Here is an 8925-nt window from a genome sequence, read left to right as displayed (position 1 = left end):
GGGGACGCTTTTGTAAAAGGCAATCTAATGTCCTATATTTCACAGAGATCTGGAAATGAAACTCCCTGCACCCTGACTGAGAACACACCCACTGGGGATCGAGGCAGGAAAGTCTTTAGACAGCAGTCCCCTTAGATTAAATCCATCTGCTTGCCTCAGGCTTCTTTGGCATGATGTTACTAGACAGAGGCTGACACTTCTGTGTCCCCCTTCCCCACCCATGCTGTCCCCAAACACTGCCCAGCTGTGCAAACACCCTGGGCTGACCAGCACTTTGTTTTACTGGCACTTGTCCAGGCCATCCCGGGTGAGGTTAGAGGCACACGGGCTTTGGCCACTGTCCCTCCCTTGCAACCCTCCACTCTCTCTGAGAATGAAAGGTCTCAAGTCTTAAAGATAATAACACTCCTTTAGTCATACTGAGCAGATTAGCAGAGGGGTAAACAAAGAACATGCTGCTGATCAAGAAGAATTCCTTTGGGGGGAAAAAAAAAAAACCCACAAGAAAAATCCAGGACATCCAAGCATCCCAGCTTCAGGGAGTCACAGAAAAGGAGTCACTTTCGAAGCTGGAGGAATGGGGTTTGCTCTCTGCATTGTGTGCTAACCGGGTACAGCCATCTGTGGGACTGACTCCAGGACCTCTTTCCCCCAAGTTTAAACTGCTGCCCGGACAACGTGGAGAGAAGGTGGTCTAAGTGCGGACCTTCTGCAGGAAACACGAAGAAAGTTCCCTTATGAAAAAAAGAGGTGATTCCCTGTCTCAAATAGTAGTTTATTTATGTATTTATTTATTTAGTAAAGATGTTCAAAAAGAGCCCAGCCAAACCCAGTTCTCGGCAAAAGTGTGGTAGAATCAATTGCAATCATTTTCAGCCTGGAAAGGATCGTAAACATAGGTCATTCCCATAGCTGCTTCACAGTGGACTCTAAAAAACCTTAAATTTATTATTATTTTTAAATTTTTTTAGGTTTGGAAAGGGCTTTATGCTATATAATTCTCTCACAAATTCACAGTACATATTAACAGAGGCTCTGAGGAGTCTGCTATAAAGGAATCATGTTAGCTCTGCTTAATTCATCTTCTCTCAAAGCCAATGTCAACATTACAGCAAGTATTATCTTTCTAAAATGGAAATGTGCTGAAAATGTTCATTGGCTCACCATTGTCCTCAGGATAAAGTCCAAATCTCCTAGAATGGGTTATAAGACCTCTTGAGATCAGGCCCTGCCTACCTCTCCAGTCTGTTAACTGATTCTTTATTCCCTGTATGTCTGTGCTCCAGCCATACTGAACTATCTGCATATCTACATGTTTGCTCTTTTTTTTGTCTGTGCCTTATCACAGAAATGCCCAACTTTGCACCCACACCTCCACCCCACGAGGTTAACTGCTACTTGTCAAGGTTACTTACATTGGAAAACATTTTTTAAGCCAGTATGTCATCTCTTTTACCTTTTCGTATCACTTATCACACTGTATTGTAATTGCAATGTTTACTGATTTTTCCTATCCCTGCTCTTCTCTAAGTTCCTTAAGGGTATTTCTAGTATCTTTTTTTTTAAAACTTCAATTTATTTTGAAAGGAAATTTTATATCACTCTTGAAAAACCCTGGATCACTTTGCTACAGAGAGAAGGTAACCAAAAGATAAATACAATACAATATGATATTCAATGTTCGCTAGATACTATTATCTTTTTTGTTTTTGCTGAACAAACAAGGGTCAAAGAGATTTTTGTCACTAAGCTGAGACTTTCCCCTCAACTAATCAGAATGGTTAAGTGATTAACGATATTAATGCTATTAGGATGTGGCCACTTTCCACCTTACATCATTTTGCAGACCACCAGTGGTATGAATCCCACTCTCTGAGCAATGTATCAATATATTTGGTCCAGGGATTGTGCAACTTTCTCTTTCACTGTCTGAATGTATCTGCTTTCTCTCTTGTTAATTGGTTTCTGTTAAATCATTTACCAGTAGACACAATGGCTAGCAGTCAACCACGTAGAAGGGGCTGTGCTGGGTGCTCTTTGGAGGGGGCGGGTGCAAAGTCCCCACCCTAGTATTAAGACTAATAGTTACTCGAGTATTTACTATGTGCCAGGCTCTGTGCTAGGTGCTTTCCATATATTTTCTTGTTTGGACTTCTCAATAACCCTTCATAGTAGGTATTATTAGTCCTATATCCTATATACTTAGAGATATTAGTTTGCCTAAGATCACATGGCCAGGGCATGCTCTCGTTGGGATAGAAACCCAGGTCTATGCATCTCTGAAATGCTTGTTCTTAGTTTCTGTGCTAAATAGAATGTTTATAACCCAGCTATAATATGACAAATTGTGATTAGATATTAAAGGGTTCATATATAACGCAACAGTTCCATTGTCATAGGGGCAATGTTTCAGCCCAAGTATATGTTCAGAAATTGAGTCAGACTGGTAGAATCATTGCACTTTCACCACACAGGTTATACCTGCTTCGCTTATGTTTGGACACAGCCCTGTCTACATTATGTTGTTTTTTATTAAAACCAAATGGAAATGACTGGAAATGGTGCTTATCAAAGCCAACCAAAGTACAGTATGGTAGACTTACTATACAATAACTAAAAACACAGGCAGAAAATTCTGACTATGACTATGTTCTTCACTTGCTATGATAACTTGAATAGAAATATAATTATCCCTAATTACCTGTTCTAACATTCAACTGTATGAAATGAATAATTACTTAGAATTAATTTGATTTCTGCTAAATTCATAAACAGGACTTTCACCTCAACTCATTAGTTTTGTAGGGGATAGGGCAAAAAGAGAAATTCACCAAAACTAAGTGGCCTCAGATACTCTATTAAAAAGAATTAGGAATGAGGAAAATATTGAAATCTTCATTGCCAACAGAAACTGTAGGCCCACTTTTATTTATTCTTTGTATGCTCAACACATAATCTCCACGTTGTTCTATTTCTGGGCATTTGGTGACCACTCAGAGTAACATGGGCCAGAGGTGTTGGTCAAATGAGAACATGAATGTAAGTAGGACAGAGCCTAAGCCTAGTACAAATAGCCGAAGTGCTGAGGGTGAAGCTCGGAAAAGCATGGGTGACAAGACTGTGTACATTTCATGCATAGCTCATTTTGGGAATCGCAGGCCTGTGCAACTAATTCCAGTATGTGTGAGACAAAGCTGAGAGGGTCTTCATCCAATATACTATAATCAGGTTTTTTTTTTTTGCGGTACGCAGCCCTCTCACTCTTGTGGCCTCTCCCGTTGCGGAGCACAGGCTCCAGACGCGCAGGCTCAGTGGCCCGGCCATGGCTCAGGGGCCTAGCCGCTCCGCGTCATGTGGGATCTTCCCGGACCGGGGCACGAACCTGTGTCCCCTGCATCGGCAGGCAGACTCTCAACCACTGCGCCACCAGGGAAGCCCAATCAGGTATTTTATTGATGTTGAGTCTGTAACATTTTAAAACAAAATTAGAAGTGGGCCAATAATAAAATTTGCATACCAACAAAGGAAAAGTGCCTGCCAAAGTTTTATATTTATTATTAGGTTTAAGCCTATTTAGGTAGTTCAAATCAAATACAAGAAAAGATATCATGTCATCATATCTACTAAACTTTTTTCACAGTTAAAATGAGGTAATCTGGCTTTACAATGTTTTAGGTTGAATTAAGCAGTTTAATCCAGGTTACCAGAAAGATGGAGAGAGATATATTTGAACAATTTTTTCCTAGGGGGAAAAAAAGCGATGTGAAATGCATATGAATAAGATAATTATGCCACAAAATACATTTCAGAGTATCAAGCAGCATATATGTAAAATTTTCATTCTAACCTTAAAAATTGGTATAATGTGTTATTTTTTTACTTAGCAAACAGCATGCATTGTCATATAAAACAAGCATAAAGAACAAAATATATTATCTAACAGAGCATTTATCAGATTCACATTATCATCTGAATTGACCAAGATTTATTTTCACTTTGACAATCTCCGTATCTTCTAATCAGTGGGGTTAATTATTACAGTTGGCATATACACAATACAAATAATGCATACATGATCTGCATGTAATACTTATTACCATCAGGGTGGAAATTAGTAAGTATAATAGCAGTAAGGTACCACCGTTTCTAGAATATGTTCTAAGATTTATCATATTGATATGATAGATTTATGACTGAAGTGTTATTAGTGCCCTAACCTAATAACAAATGTAAAACTGCAAATGTACAAAGCTACGGAAGGCTTATTTGACTTTTCGAAATGCTGTGCTTCTCGTTGGGCTGAGTTTGTGAACAAGCCCCAACTATTTGAATGAAGTATTGGCCCCAGGTCTGGGGTCCAATCAGGTAAAGTTCTATTGATGGGGTGCGAGTAGGGGTGCAGAATAATGCCTTTGAGGAGAGTAACGTGCAAAAGCCACTGTGGTTAAGAGTGCATTTGCACATCATTGAATGTATGTGCTTTTTATTGTAAGTTTTGCCAGCATCCTGTGATTAACAGTAATCAGCAGCTGATCAAGGGTGACCAGGGGACAAGAGGAGGCAGTGGTATATTCTATGACGGAGATGAGAGGGAAAGATATGGAAAATGCCTCTAGACGATTGATGGGGGGTACCCAGTAGACTGTGGGATTGGATTCCCAGTGAAGGGAAGGAGAATATTTTATCCAAACTATGAGGCTTAGAAACAAGTTTGAAAAGTCCTAAGAACAAGTTTTGTTGGAGAGAAGACTAGAACACTATATCCACTGCAGGATAGAGAGAGTTACCTTAGGATACTTTGAGTGTCTTAAGACTGTGCCAACAACATCAATAGCATTTTGTACACTATTCCCCTGGTTTAGGGCCAATTCAGTGATGACAGAGCCATTAGGGTCATTATTTCTAGTAGGACTCTGGGGAAGCCAGAGGATAAGGGGACAGTGGAGCTCTCAGAGCAGTAAAGAGCTGTTCACTATCATTTGGAATTAAGGGTAAAGTTTCCAGCTAATTCACTTATCACCCAATCAGTTCACTCCTGTGTGTCCCAAGGCAACATTTGAGTTGACACAGCTCTGGTAGCAGATACTAGGGAGCAGTCTGAGGCAGAGGGGCGAGATAGATGTACAGGGAAGTTGGCGGAATTTAGGGGGCAGCCACGTTCTATACCATACAAAATAAACTTCCTGTCAGTTTGGACGTTTTATGTTTTCAGTTTCTAGTTATTTCCTTTTGGCATAACGTGACTATTTAGCATGTATTTGGGAAAGCTCACCTCCCTAGCTCAGATATTGCTTTCAGCCCTACTCATCTCATTTGACGGGTCACTAAAGGTGCCACTGGTGGACAAGTCTGTTGTCCTAAGCCACTCTCTTGATAAATGAGCTCTCTACACATCTCACACAAGGAAGACTACTGCCCCTGTACACGCTCTGCACACAGGCATTTAACCTAATTATTAGGGACCTGATGTTTTGGGGGAGCTAGTTGACTGTGGTTTGCAAAACAGCAGACAGCATTTTAATTCCAGGTGAAAGAACCAAGGCAGATTTAGCCCACGATCGCTTCTCTGCTCTGCAAGGGGAGGGGGGGGGGTCTCATGGCTGTGCCCCCATCATTAGCCCATTCCATTTCCCAGAACCTATCAGCAAAAGTCTGCAATTAGCCAATGAAGGCCATTACAAAAACTTCATCTGTGGCATGAACTAATTCTGTAAGATGGCCTAAATTTGCATCGTGCTTTTGCTTCCTAGGAAGCAAAAGTTTCGCCTCAGGCTTAATCTCTTCTGTTTCTCTACCTTTAGTTTAGCACTAAGCCCCCTAGCTAGATTGTATGTAATAATAATGTCTCTGTGGGCAGCACTTCAGAATAAATGAAAGTAGAAAATCCTGACCCACCACGAAATGCATTTAATTCCAGAATGCTCCACCACATTGTCTTATTGAACAGAAAGATAAACTTTTTTTTTTTTGCGGTACGCAGGCCTCTCATAGTCGTGGCCTCTCCCGTTGCAGAGCACAGGCTCTGGACGCGCAGGCTCAGTGGCCCTGGCTCACGGGCCCAGCTGCTCCGCAGCATGTGGGATCTTCCCGGACCGGGGCACGAACCCATGTTCCCTGCATCGGCAGGCGGACTCTCAACCACTGTGCCATCAGGGAAACCCCTAGAAAGATAAACTTTTTGATGCGAATATAAGGTCATGTTAGAAGAAGTAGGACTCTTAAGGGTGATCATTACCTGGGCTCAGATCTTGTGTTTTTTTGCGTTTATATAAAATCCTGGGTTTGGGTTGTGGCTTAACTGTTCTCAAGAATGCAGGGGTCTGGACTCAGCACTAAGGAAGATAATGACACTTAATTACTACAGAGTCTCATACAGCAAATACGTAATATTTTTGGCATAACCCTTTTAGATCTGCCATTAATTTAAAGTTTAATCTTCAATAATTTATCATTCCCTTCCATCAATTCCATCTTGACCTCTTTCTCCAATCCTAAGAATATCTTCTGTACCCATGAAACCACGGTGGTACCTCTAAAAGGCTCAAAGTTCAAGCCTTTAAACACTGCTCTACTCTAACTGCAACCTGTGACTGTCCCCTTTGCCACGAAGCCATGGAGGTGTGGCCACGTGGGAAGTGGTCCTGGGAGCCCAAGAAAAACTCAGTCTACATTTCAGAATGAACGTGGCCCCAAATCCTGTGAAACTGAAGTCCTCTTTTGCTCAATCAAGTAGCTTTTTCACTGATCTTGAAGTTCATTCTGAGCAAATATGATAGCCTTGTTTGATCCGAAAAATCCCAAGACCTTGTGAGAATAAGCGATGTGATCAGGTCACAATTTTTTATTGTTGGCAGTTGCAGAATGAGTGAGTCATAGACCTAAAGTGTCTCTTCCCTCGGTCCCATCACTGAGTCTCCTGCTTGGCCTGAGGTCTAGGAGCAGAACACACACATCCTTTACAATATATTAAGCAACTTGGTCTTGGGGCAGAAATTCTGCCAATTCAGGGGTGTTTACCAAGGGTGAACTGTAAATAATCCTCCTCCTATCTTCCAGAACTCCTGTGCAGAATTTCAGAATGCAGGCCAGGCTGGCAACCCAAAGCAGCAGGGAGGAGTGGGCGCCTGGCCCCCTCCACAAAAAGCAAGACTCCATGCAGGCGACCTTAGTATGGTTTTCTGTGCTTTTTCGTCATGAACACCGAGGTGCACTTAAATGTTACAACCCAAGTGAAGTGCAACTATATATTTTAACACTAAAGGAGAAAATCAAGTAAACATTTCACTGAACAGTCAGTAGCCCTTGGGTGTCGCTGGCATCCTGGGTAGATACCTGTCAACACACCTGGCCTCATAGCACCAAGCGCCTGGGCAAAGCTAAGGCTCAAATAAAACAGAGCAGAATAATTCTCCTCTTGCCTCCATATCTCTTTGCCAAGTAACAAAGGGCTTAAAGAAGGGAAATGATCTAGTCCCTAGCAATTGACCAAGTATTAAAATCAAGACCAAAATGAAATAATGACAACACAAATAAAACCCTGAGGGTAGGCTAGGGAATTTCAGAGCTTGTCACTGCAGTTTAATATCAGAATCGAAGGAAAATTAAGAAAGTGAGGGTACTCACTTTCTCACTCCTTTCCAGAGAAGGCCCTACAAAAACTGACAATAAAAATCCCAGAACCATCTCTGGAGAGGGATTCAAATGCAAGAGAAGGAACAGTTAAACCAGAGGCCTTTGCGTTGTGACGTCCTCGGCTGGGGCTTAAATTACTTTAAGCAAGGTAAAGGCTGGAAGACCAAGTGTCGGGGGTGTGCATGTGCTCTTAGCAGCTCAGCCAGGACACCCCCACGGCAGGCAACATGCAAAATCCAGCCATGAGCCTCCGAGAACAGGTGTGGGAAGCTGCTGGGAGGTGGTCCAACCATCTGTATAAAGGCACACAGCCGTCCGGGATTCCGTGTTATCTTTCAGCCTTAAGGATCCAGAAGACGACACTTCCTTAGGGATTCTCAGAGAGTTCTGAGCATGACACTCCCGTGGCCAGTGTTCTTTCTAGCACCTTCCATTTCATCCCTCTTCTAGAGGGTTTTCCTTAAAAACCGAGAGCTCTTCATGACCCATTTCATCTTCTGTTCCAGCGCACGGCTTGGTAGTGGCTTCTCGGGTCTGGACCACACCCACACACGAACACCGTCCCCAGCGTGATGGGTTGGGGTGGGGGGAAGGACGTCTACAGCATCTATAGTAGAGTCAGAGGTCACTCACGGTCCTGAGGTGCGTGGTCCTGTGGAGGGGAGGAGGACCGTGGCAGCATCTGGCCTGGGTGAGAAAAGTTCAGGAAGCTCCTTTGTGAGTGCTCTTGAGGTAAGAAGCACTGAAGATACTTAACCTATAAATAAATAAAAGAATAAATAAATAAATAAAACACAAGAGGGCCCTTTATAGATAAGCACCTCTTATCAATAATAATAAAAGAATCCCCTCTTGAGTTTCAAAGCCCTCCTTCAGTGGTGATTAGTAGGCTCAAAACAACCTGCAGAAAGTACATCAAGACACAAACTGGAAGTGTTCCAACACTGTGTATTTCTCACTGGATGACACACCATCATCCTAAATGTCCCCGAGGTAGTCTTGTTTTCAAGGAGTTACAGAACAGCTCCAAACCCACTTGTTTCTGATACCGAGGACAGTATGCATGGTTTATCTAAAGAACAAAGAAGACCAATTACCAGCACAAGCACTGCAAGACAGCTTGTGGCTGAAATAGCTTGGTGATAAATATGTCTTACTCTTGGGCAAGAAGTGGTGACGTTTAACATGCTTAGAGAAAACTGGTGCTTGGCCTTTCTCCCCTCAGAGCCCCAGGCTGGTGATAAAGCCACCGCACAGGGCAGTCCACACCTGCCATGAGCCATCCTTTGGATC

The sequence above is a fragment of the Lipotes vexillifer genome, unplaced genomic scaffold, assembly GCF_000442215.2.
Source record: "Lipotes vexillifer unplaced genomic scaffold, Lipotes_vexillifer_v1.1 scaffold416, whole genome shotgun sequence".
In the NCBI taxonomy this organism is placed as follows: Eukaryota; Metazoa; Chordata; class Mammalia; order Artiodactyla; family Lipotidae; genus Lipotes; species Lipotes vexillifer.
Note: the sequence above shows the minus strand (reverse complement) of the source record.